The 12,140-nt window shown below is 41.2% G+C and overlaps 1 protein-coding gene across 1 annotated transcript in view; it reads left to right on the forward strand.

Moving 5' to 3' along the window:
• The window catches only part of EXOC6B (exocyst complex component 6B), a 409,205-nt gene that overhangs the window by 40,332 nt on the left and 356,733 nt on the right, over positions 1 to 12,140 (forward strand). The window lies entirely within an intron of this gene.

Consider the following 12,140-nt stretch of genomic DNA (forward strand, 5'->3'; position numbering starts at 1 on the left):
TTTGACCTCAGAGACAGACAGACACAGACAGACAGACAGACAGTCTCTCTTCCTCCCCCCCCCTCTCTTCAGTACTATATTCAGGTGTAAACTGATCTAGCTTTTTACCTTGACACCAGGTCAAAGTTCCCTGTGTACTCTTATGATGCCATAAGACAGGACTTATGAAGTGTTCAGTCCGGACCAGACTGAAGTTATAAAATAGGTAGTTAACAGAACACTGAGGATGCCCCATCTTCTCTCTGTGTCTGTGTAAAGTGGGGCTGCTTGGGTACTGATGTTATCATTATAACAGAGAGTCCTTGGCCACTTCCACAAATCTTTAATAAACACCACCTTGCCCTTTCCTTTAAAAACAAAACCAAACTTTGCCAATGAATTGAGAGTTAACTTGATAATTTGGAGCATATAACCATGTTGTTTGGAAGTTGTCTGACTGTTTCCATTGTTGTAGCCTGTTTGTCCATGGTTTAATCATCAGTAGTTGGGAAGGAAGGCAGGGGGAAAAGTGGGGGTAGGGGAGGGCTCAAGGCTGCAGAGTACCATAAAAAATTTCCACCTGGAAGCAATTTTTCCTAAAAGCCCTTAGGGACTGCTGTCACCCTCCCCCTTCAATTGGCAGTAAGGACTAGAAACGCCAGCTCCCCTTATAACCAGCCTTTGTTGCTCCCAGCTTCCAGAAAGGCCAGAGGAGAGCTGGGGAAATAACAGATTATTCCCAGACATTCTTCTGTAAGAGATTCCCTTTCTTTTCCTCTGGTTTGTTCTGTATTAATATTTTAGCTGAGGTATAGATTATTTGCAGTAATAGGACTTGAATGTACTTTTTAGTCAGAATGTTTATTATCATCCCTAGTGCTGTCCTTGTAGAAAGTTGGACCGTCTTTGGGTCCCGCCACAGGCCCTGTGTTACTTTATAATGCTTTCTCTGTGGAATGTAGGCATTGCTCCAGGTGTGAACTCTCAGGGAACTCATGGTCCTGCGGGAGTGATTCACATGCAAATAACCATATGGTGTGTTTAGTGTAGCAGCCTTTCAAAGACGTGAACAGATAAAAATACGAAAGAAAACGAACATTAGCCCTCCATTCATTCTTAGTCCTGTTTCCAGTGACCGGAGGATAGGAGGAGGTGTTTGGGTAAAGGGAAAGCAATACTTCTGTTGGAATTTACTCCTAACGACATATGGCTTCCTAAGGTCAAGGTTAGTTCAGGCTTTTGTTGGCAGGATGAGGGTTAAGTGGTGAAAGTGACACCATGGCCATGAAGGAGTGGCTCACCCTGTGCCTCTCAGTGAGGGTGACCAGCTGTTCCAGCAGGTTCTGTAGCTTACTCCTTCAAAAGCCTACTGTTGGTGCATGCTGTAACATAGCATGATTCCTGTTACACTTATTTATAGTGTCTGTATGTGTGTAGCATGGGTGGAGGTCAGGAGACAACTTGTCAGACTTGATTCTTTTCGTCTGTTATGTGAGTCCCAGGGATGAGTGAGGCCGTTACCACCTGAGTCATCTCGCTGGTCTATTTGCTTTTGGTAATGATTTTGTAATTTCTTCAGTCTTGGAATGAAATGTTTAATGTTTCTTTTTGTTTTGTTTTAAATGTTGCTATTTCTTTAAATTTATCATTTATTTTCAATTCATATATATTAGTCTTTAAGCCTGGGTAAATTTTGATCCATAGTTTTTTTTTCCCTAAATTTATTTTATTTATATGAGTACAGTATAGCTGTCTTCAGACACACCAGAAGAGGGCATCAGATCCCATTACAGATGGTTGTGAGCTACTGTGTGGTTGCTGGGAATTGAACTTAGGACCTCCGGAAGAACAGTCAGTGCTCTTAACCACTGAGTCATCTCTCCAGCCCTGATCCAAAGTTTTTTTTTTTTTTAATTCTTTTTAAGTTTAAAAAACAAACAAACAAACAAACAAACAAGCAAACTGTCCATGTTCTAAGATTTGTTTTTTTTTTTGATACTTATCTACTGTAAAGAACTGTTACTTCTCAGAATTCTTAGAAATATGAATTAAAGTATATTTCTCTAGAGAAGATTTATGTTCATTCAGCCAGTTATCGGTGGACATTGGGAAGGAGATTGCTTCTAAAATAAATAACAACTAATATTTGTGAGATGATATTCTGCTATGTTTCCCAGGCTGGGTTTGAACTTGAACTCAAGCAAATTGATCCTTCTACTTCTGACTTTCTTAGTGCTGGGATAAAAGAGGCAGCTCCATACCTGGCCCCAAATGAAGAATTTGACATTTTTTTCAGACTCAGAGATATTAGTAGTATGGCGATGAGACATATTCTTTGGTTTAAGATGACTAGAAGTTTTTCTTTCTCCTGCTCCCAGAATCAGTGCCAGAAGAGAGGCCTCCTTGCAGGCCCCCTTTACCCTTCACTGAGGTATCGTAGTTCTGTTCACTTGAGGTTCCCTCATTCGTTTCTTTGGTTCCTTTTCCTATTTCCCGCAGTCACTGGAGATGGCCGTTGTTTTCTTTACTTTGATGTCATGCACTGATGGTCTAGAACCTCAGTTTAGATCCCTAAGATTTACTACCAGAAGTGTTTTTCACCGTGTGTCTAATGCTTTCTTGCTCATGGGGAGCATCATCTTATTTTGCTACTTTGTTTCTTATTACATTTTTTGAATGGAAACAACTCTATTATTCTTTATTGGTCCCTCAGGGTTTTCAGTGCTAGGGACTTACTTTTGGAGTATTAAATTGCTCTGGTTGGCTCAGACTCACTGTGGAGATCAGGCTGGCCTTAAATTTGCAGTGATCTTCCTACTTGTGTCTTAGAATGTTGGATTTACAGGGATAAAGCACCCTGCTCATTCATTCTTTTTATAAATTAGTTAATTTTTTATTTTTTAAAGACAGGGCCTCATGGTATCCCAGGATGACTTACTGTGTAGATCAGGACGTTAGTCAGGCACCCTCCTCAGGCTTTCTTTTTCTCATGTCAAATGGGTAATGTACCCAACTTCATAACAAGGTTTGAGGGTGGGATGTGTCACACCATGGGAATAATTAATCATCTTATGTTTGAACTAAAAAAGATTCTGCCTCAAGTACTCTTATTTCTCATCTTATAATTAGTAACATACATTATTCAGCTAAAAAAAGAAATTGAATAAATCTTCTGGCACAAATATGTAGAAAGGACAAAATAAAGCCACTGACAAACTTCATTGAACTTTATATCTTCAGATGATGATGATGGTGACCTGTTCCAACAGGATATTACCCAGGTTTTAGTTATGACAGTCTCTGTATACTTAAGTTGAAGTATCTTTGTTCTTATTGGTTTATTTCCTGTTTGATTTCTGTTGTTGATTTGGCAATTATTTTATGAGAAAATGTCCTTGTCTGAGACTCTCTAGTTGTTTTTAACCCAAGTCACATTTGAAAGGTTCTTTGGCTATGTGCCAGCTGAGGCTGCCCCACCCTGTTTTTGAAAGTGCCCACCTTTGGCTTCCTTTCTTGCCCGAGGCAGAATTCTCTTGGTTATATGGGCTATCTTGATGAAGTCAGATACTTTGGGATCTGCAAAGGTAGAAAAGGATTGGAATGTGTTGCTCTCTTGTGGTGTTATAAAAACATTTAGGTATTAAATTAGTTGCCTTTTGTATTGCTTTGATCAAATACTTGACAAGAAGCAACTCCAAGGAGGAAGGCTTTGTTTGGCTCCCAGTGTAGGGGCCGTGGTCCATCATGGTGGGAAAGGCAGGGTGGCAGGGGTAGAAGGTGCTGGTTATGCTGAACTACAGCCAGAAAACAGTTATGAAACGTCACTCTCTAGTTGGTAGCCTAAAAATGAGGGGGACTGAAGTATCATGCAATAGTCAACTTTATTCACAGTATCAGACAGTTTATATTTCCAGGGTATTCTTGAGGGTTCAGAAAGTTCAGAAGAGCAAAGCTCACATGAGTTTAAGCTGTATACGGTCAGGAGGCAAGTCATGCTTGGACACACCATTCTGAACACTAAGGGGTAAAGCGATGTTCCATGTAAAGTAAAGCATGCTTTGAGTTACATCCGAGAGGAGCATGAGAGCACATTCCAAGAACAACCCACGCCAGGGGGAAACGGACAGACAGTGCAGGGCTCCTGTTTACTCAGTGTCTTCTCACAAGCTCTCAAAACTCTCACGTCTTCATTCACAGACTGTCTTCCCAGTTAGATGCTGGTGCTTGAATGACAAAAAGAAAAGGGAAAGGACACGGCTACTTCTAGATAAGATGGAGGAGAAAGCTTATTCTAGGTAAAAAGGAGCATAGTCACAGGCAGGGACATCCGGGTGAGTCCAGAGTGGACCAGACTTTGAGAGCCATGTGAGGAGGGGCAGGGGCGCTCACAGCAGCTGATGCCCAGGGCAAGAGACTGGGCAAGAGCATATACTAAAGCACAGGTAACCAAGATGCTGGTTATTACAGAGAAGAGCAGCTGGGGGAAGGGCAGTTTAGCTACTGGGCTGGGCACATTTTTGGTGTGTGGGGGATGCTAGCCATACCCTGTAACAGGTTGGGACTGAGTGTTGCTGAGATCCTGGTGGCCAGGTCTACTTTGATATGTTAGCTAGGCACCTCAGCTGGTTCAGCTTGCTTCTTCCTTGTTTATTGAGTCATAAACTCTATCCCAGCTGTTCTGAACCTGTCAAGACCCCTTTGGCGGGGATGACCTTTTAACAGGAGTTGCCCAAGACCATCAGAAAAACATAGGTATTTATATTATGATTCATAACAGTAGTGAAATTACAGTTAAAAAGTTATGGTTGGGGTCACAGCAACATGAGGAACTGTATTAAAGGGCCACAGCATTAGGAAGCTTGAGAATCACTGCTCTGACCCATGAAATGGAATGACCTTCCATGTTAGTTAACCTAGCCAGGAAACTGCATCCTAGACATTCCCAGAGGTTTTGCTCCTTAGAGTCTTCTAGACAAGTTGACAGATCGATGTTTGTGATCAGTTTAGACTTCATTAATTACAATATGCTTCTCCAGGTATTGATGATGATATGCAGTGGTCTATTTTTTTTCCTGTACCCAGAGCTTCCAAATTATAATCCTGAAGTATGAACACCGTCAGTAGACATTCTGAAGTAAGGAGAAGAGATATAAACTCCTTTTGACCTCTTGCAGTTCTCTTTCAACATCACACTCAAATGTGCTTTTCCACTTTATTTTTAACTTTTGGAATAAACAAAAAATACTGATGATGCTTTTATGGAGTTTAATGAGAAGAAAATGTTTGAGGGATAAGACCATGACAAGTTAAAAAAGATATATGAAAAAGAAAGGACCAGAACAAACTCTGGAACCTTTTCCTTGGATAATCAAAACCAAAACCCCAAACTGAAAATGTTCAGTCCTTTGAGCCTTAGATTTACTTTGACATGGAAGAGAAGGGAAGGATGGTTGAGGCTGGAGACTGGAGTCCTGAACAAACTGTGGACACTGATTTTCGTCTTTCTCTTTAATTTGCCTTTTCAAGCTTCACCCAATGCTGTCATTTAGGACCCTTTACTCTGAAAACAGCCATTGTAGTGGGAAGAGTTTGAATGACTGACAAATGGGGTGTCTGGAGACAACTGGTTAGAATCTCGGCTCCGTCTAGGACTCAGGTGTTTTCCACACTTTCCCCTTTCCACACCCAGGTTGTTGGCATCGCTTTCTCTCTTTTTAGGGTAGTTGCTTCACCTGCCTGTGAGGGGCTTTAGAGGGCAGTGTTTAAGGTAGGAAAAGCAGCTTTTACATACCCCTTCCCCACTTTGGCCTTTCACTAGCAGATTTCCCTTTTCATTGGTGAGAGCTGGGTCACATATCCTTATGTTATGGTCGCTGACCAGGTAGGATAGGAAGGTGAAACGCTGTTCAAACAAAGGGATCTAGTTGTTGTGTAGAAACAGTTAATCCACAACTGACTCACCCTGCAGTGGACTTCCCCCTCTCTCCTCTCTCTTCTTTCCTCTCTCCTTTCTCTCTCCCTCCTCTTTCTCTTTCTAGGCAGGCTTTCTCTGTGTAGCCCCTGGCTGTCCTGAAGCTCACTCTGGAGACAAGGCAGAGAGAGATCTGCCTGCCTCTTCCTCCCTTGTGCATAGACTGAATAGCTCCCAATCCACCTTCTCAACAAGCTCCTCCCTTTAGTGCTGGCTGACCTCAGTACAGAGCACAGAGATTATGAGTGTGTATGACTCCTTCATCATCTTTGGAAAAGCAGATTGAAACTGATTTTGGCTTTATGCAAGTCATACACTTCTGTAGTGGTTTATGTAGGAGAATGGTAAATGTTTGTTGAATTCAAGTTTTAAGTGTCCCTTTACCAGCTAAAAGCCTTTAAAAAATGCTTTTGAAATCTAGGCGGGAGAGGGATAGGGAACCATTATGATGTAGCAAAGCGTATTATTAGCAGAGCACACCAGGATGTACGACTATACCTTTGTAAACATCTTTGGTATACCAGGAGGTTATGGAAATCAGACTTTCAGGCCTCCATTTTACTTGAGTCAACATTACTGTAATAAATCACAGTTAATGTCTAAGCATTTCTTCTTGCTTGCTTTTTACAGTACTAGAATATTCTTGTGATAGGATAGATAAGCAAGTTCCTTTGTTCTATAGTCTTGTTTAACTGTTGTGCATTTTGTGTCAGAAGCATGGAGAAGTACAATACTATTTCAAAGATCTGGCCTTTTCTAAGACTGCCTTTTATTTTTTGGGGGGTTGGGGAGGGTTGGAGGTGGGGGCAAGGTGTCAGGTAGCTCCTGCTGGCCTCAAACTTGTTCTGTAGCTGAGGATGGCCTTGAACTCCGTTCCTCCTGTCTCTGCCTCCCTAGTGTTGGCAACATGCCCAGTTTCATGCAGTCCTGGGTCCTTCTGTATGAAAGGTTACATTCTACCCACTGAGCTACACCCCCCTGCCGTGGACCCACAGATTTGATCAAATGCAGCTTTTACATGTTTTTCATCAGTTTCATTTAGTTACATCCAATTCCATCTTTTAAGAAGTATTAGCAACTGGTCATCACTAGATGGCAGTCTTTCTCCACTTGGGTTATTTGTTCAGAAGGAAAAATAGTGCAGTGCTATTAAGAACAGGGCTGACGGACAGTAGAAAGCTAATTTAGTAGATCTCTAACTTTTCCAGTTTAAGACTTGTTTATTTAGCTATTTTTGCCTTTTGTATATGTTGGTTATTGATGACGTATGCTGAAATATATTTGAAATGCTGAGTCTGTGTGGTTTATAAGGTCTGTTCACATTTGCTTTTTACTGTGGTAAAGTGATTTGTAATTAAAGACATAAAATGCAAATAAATATGTTTTCACCTGTCTGATAGCCTCATGGAAACTGTGTATCCTTATTGTTGCATATACATAAAGAATTCACACAGAACCAGGGGAGTTCTGTAAATTTCCAGAAAATGGGAAATATAGGGTACCCTAAACACTGTCTGCTTTCCCTCATTCAGATTTGTGTGTCATTTAGATTTGTGTGTTTTAGATTAGATTCGGGGGGGGGGGGCAAGGTCTTGCTCTATTGTCCTGGCTGGCTTGGTAATCACTGTGAGCTCAGGCTCCCGTCCCAGCTTCCTGAGTGCTGGGATTACAGGTATGGGAGCTCCCTACCAACCAATTCTTACTTCAATTTTTAAATTTTCTACTCCACTGTAAACCTGTAAACTCCACGTCATATTCTAAGAGAGTGTTAAAATCATGAATAAACTGAAACTTGGTAACACTGATAAGGAGATTAAAACTACCACCTGCGGTCTGTCCTCAGAATGCTTGCTCTTTCTCATTATGTGCCTGAATTGGAAAGCTTAATGCTCAGCTAGTACTTCAGGGAAATTGTAATTGATTGCTGTTTCCTATTTTGTAAACGAGAAAGAGCTGAAGGTCAGAGAGATTAATTGAATTGGCCAAAGATGTAGCTAATTACACTGCTAAGACGAAGGCCTCACAATCAGGCATTGAAAATCCATATTTTCTTACTTTGATTTTTAGTTTAGGTTTTCTTTTCTTTTATAAAAATAGGAAATCCAGGGAAGCATTATCTAAGTTCTGATTTTCTTTGCTTATTTTTCTTTGAGTAGGCCTTACATAGTTCAGGGGCCACACTAGTTAGTTATGATGGGCTTGGAGTCCTCATGCTCCTTTCTCTACTTCCCAACTGCTCGGATTACATGCTCTACTATACCTGGTGCCCCTGAACTTTGGGAGTTTTCCCCCCATCAAGTTTGTTTTTTATCTTTGGGGAGAATGAATGAAAATTTTTTCTGGTAAAACTTAATGTAGAAGTTATTACTGAGTCAGAAAATACTGAAATTAAACCAATTTTTAAAACATGGCATAATACCAGCCTATGTTTTTAAGTTTGAGGATTTTTCAGTGAGTCCCCTGCCCCCGAGTTTTCTACATGACAAGGAATATGAGTATCGTTACTTAGAACATTCTTTTTCTTTTCTTTTAAAGGGGAAGAGTTAAGCTTGAAACTTACTGAAGACCAGTGGTAGGTTCAGTCTTGTGTGTTCTAAATAGCTTTGGTAAAGTCATTCACTTGAAAGGCTGCTTACAATTTTTTTCATCTTTTCTTTCCAAGGAAGGAGAATGAATCTTGATGGCTGTGTTTTTCTTGAAGTCAGTGTTGAATTTTTACTGGAATGTAGGGGTGTGTGTGTGTGTGTGTGTGTGTGTATGTGTGTGTGTGTCTGTCTGTCTGTCACCCTTAATTCTGGGTAGGAATCTGACAAGATGAGGAAAGTAAGCTGTCTCATCCAGAGGATAAGTACATGATGATTCTGTATTACACATCATTCCAGACTCAAGCCATGGGCACTGAGCACATATGTGTTTGTAGAAGTAGTGTCAGGGATCAGGGATAATGTTGGGGTGTCCTAGTCAGTGTGTGGGTTACTGGTTCTGAACTGACAATGATTCCAGGAGACCTCAAGAAACACTATGATGCTCCAGATACCTTTATATTACCTATATAATAGCTGTCTAGCTCTGTGTCATAACAGTTTGAATGGATCTTGATCATCTGTCTCTTCCACAAAGTACACCACATTGACACCATTATGCTGATTGGACCAAGTGAACATGACTCACTTGGATTTGTTGGTAACACAAATGTGCATCAGAGGATGGGAAATAAAACCACATGAAAAATTCAGAAGATATCTACCTCAGTGTCTTGGTCACTGTTTCATTGCTGTGAAGAGATACCATGACTGTAACAACTCCTATAAAAGAAAGTGTTTAATTAGGATTTCTTACAGTTTCAGATGTTTTGTTCATTATCATCATGGCAGTGAGCATGGCGGCACACAGGCAGACATGGTGCTGGAGATGTAGCTGAGAGCTCTACATTTGGATCTACAGGCAGCAGGAAGTGAGAGACTGGTCTGGCATTTGAAACCTCAGAGCCCATCCCCATTTGTACATTTCCTCCAACAAGGCCATACCTCCTCCAAAAAGCCATTCCTCTGAATCCTTTAATCTTTTTCAGATAATAGTGTCACTCATTGGTGACTAAGCATTCAAATATTTTGAGTCTATGGGGCCATTCTTGTTCAACCCACTGCACTCAGTAAAATTTTTAGGAGAGAAGAGGTGTGGGGCATGCAGAGATATTCTCAGTGTTTAGTTTGCCTATTTGGATTCTGAAGGGAGTATATTCCTCACTTGGTAAATTACTGTGACCCATATACCAAATGGCTTGGAAAACCACTAGCCTTGCATGGAGCCTGTAACAGGAGAAGGCTCTTTAACAGGTCCAGGCTGTTGTGCAGGCAGCTCTACCACTATATGATCCAGCAGGCCAGAGATGCTGTCTGAAGCCCTCTTTTGGTGAGTCACAGAAAAGACCTTTGGGATTTTGAGGCAAGGCTTTGCCATCATCTGCAGTCGACTTATTCTCCTTTTGAGAGACAGCTCTTAACCTGCTATTAGGCCTTAGCAGAAACTGAATGTTAGACAATGGTCCACCAGTTTACCATGCATCCTGAGCTTGTTCTTGCTCTTGCTGCAAGTTCATTCCTTTATAGGCATTAGAGCCTACTTCTTAGGGATTCCAGCATACACTGAAGACCAGCTGTGACATCCAGTCTCACAGACTGAATAGCTACTGGGTTCTTGGACCTTCTTTTGATAGGCAACCATTATTGGATTAGCTGGACCACAACTGTAAGCCATTCTAGTAAATCCCCTTTGTGCATATGTGTATATATACATATTTATTCTGTAAGTCTGTTTCTATAGAGAACCCCGATTAATACAGAAGCCTTTGGAGAGACTTAAGCTGGGTGGTAATGTATGAAATACAGATTAAAGAGATTGTTTTAACTGCTGTGTGGATTATGTGGTGGTGATGACGATGACGGTGGTAGTGAATGCATAATGGAATTTTGGAGGCTGTTGAATTGCTCTGGTGCAGCAAGTTTTACATTTGAACAATGATTTAAATAGAAATGGTGGGTTGTATTTAATTTTAGGACATGTTTTGGAGGTTGAGTTGTCATGACTTAGTGGTAGATTAGATGGGGAGGAAGATGGACAGCAGAGGATGGCATTCTCTGGCGTCAATGGGAGAAGAGGCCTTTGGTCCAGTGAAGGCGTGTTTTCCAGTGTAGGGGAATGCCAAGGTGCTGAAGTGGGAGATGGAGCACCTTCATGGAAGCAAGGGGAAGGAGGATGGGAGTTGGGGGAAAGGGGATAATATTTGAAATGTGAATACAGAAAATATCCAATAAAAATGTTTGTAGATACTTGGCCATATATATATGAGAGAATGATTAGCTAGCTTTTAACAGTCAAATTGGAGTCACGCGGCAGATTTGAGTTTAGAGTTCAGGGCATTACTCTCAATTGTAGATTATACATGAGGAGGTCAGTACCATATGAGTGGTATTTTTGAGCCATGAGATTGCTTGGTGAGAGAACACAGAGAGGTGTAATAGAGGAGGAAGCTCTAGAAGGGAGATTGGGAAGGTGTGTCAGTGAAGGGGAATCCATGTTAATGTGGTTATTGCCCTCTCCAGAAGAGCGTGCGCAATGAGGAAGTGAGCACCAAACCTCAGCACATGCTGCTGTTAGAGGAGGAGAATGAACCCTTGCTCCAGTGGGAGAGAAAACTAGGATGGAGAGTGGAAACAGATGGTAGCTGGAGGGACATGTGCAGTTCAGGGCGCGAGCTTCCCACTGGTCTCCTAAGACATGGTGTGATGGAGAGAACGGTACAGGATGGAGAACAGGTGCTTTTGAAATGATAAGCAGCGTTAGCCGCAAATGAGCTCTGTCTGTGGAGAGCAGACAGGAAGTACAGAGGTAAGCAGGGGGCTGATTTTCATGAGGGAAAAGAAATAGTTAAGTGTGTCCCTTCCCTCGTTTCTGAGAAGTGTATAGGTAGACCCGTAAGAGAGAGGGGTGGATCAACAGTGAGGCAGGAGAAAGTAAGGTTTCCACAGGACGAGATTTTATTTTATATTTTGAGATGTTAATCATTGCCTGGGTTGATCATTTTTAGTTCAAAAATCTCAAGTACATTAGGAATGTATGACAGCAATTGTAAGTGGAAAATGCCAGGCTGCCCTCATGTTTGTGACCTGTTATAGTCAAAACACTAATAAGTCACTAAGACATTGAATAGATTTACCTCCAGGGTATAAGTTTTAAAATGTAAAAATGATGAATTATGTGTTAGGGTTTGAATCTTATGTAAAAGATAACTCACACATATATTATATACAAGATAACTCGCACATATATTCCGCCCACTCCTCCATCAGAAGCATTGATTTTCAAGCACTTTAGACAAGGGAGTCCATCTTCAGTAGAATTTCCTACTAGTGTTGAGTGACTATTTCAGATTGTCGCCGTGCAGTTATACTGAATCTAGCCAGCCTGTCTGTGATTTTTTTTCTCCAGAACTATTTAGGTTCTTGGGTGGAGTCATGGAGTAACTAGACTATTGAAATCGAGTTTTTTGGATGAGCTAAACGGAGAAAGGGTCAGGAGCTGTAATTGAAGTCTTCTATTTTGTGATGACAGTCTGATGGTATGCCAAGTGTTTTTAAGTGAACTAGAAAGCAACTTTATTGAATTTTCCTAAAACCAAACCAACACTCTT

This window comes from Micromys minutus, assembly GCF_963924665.1.
Source record: "Micromys minutus genome assembly, chromosome: 18".
Taxonomy (NCBI): Eukaryota; Metazoa; Chordata; class Mammalia; order Rodentia; family Muridae; genus Micromys; species Micromys minutus.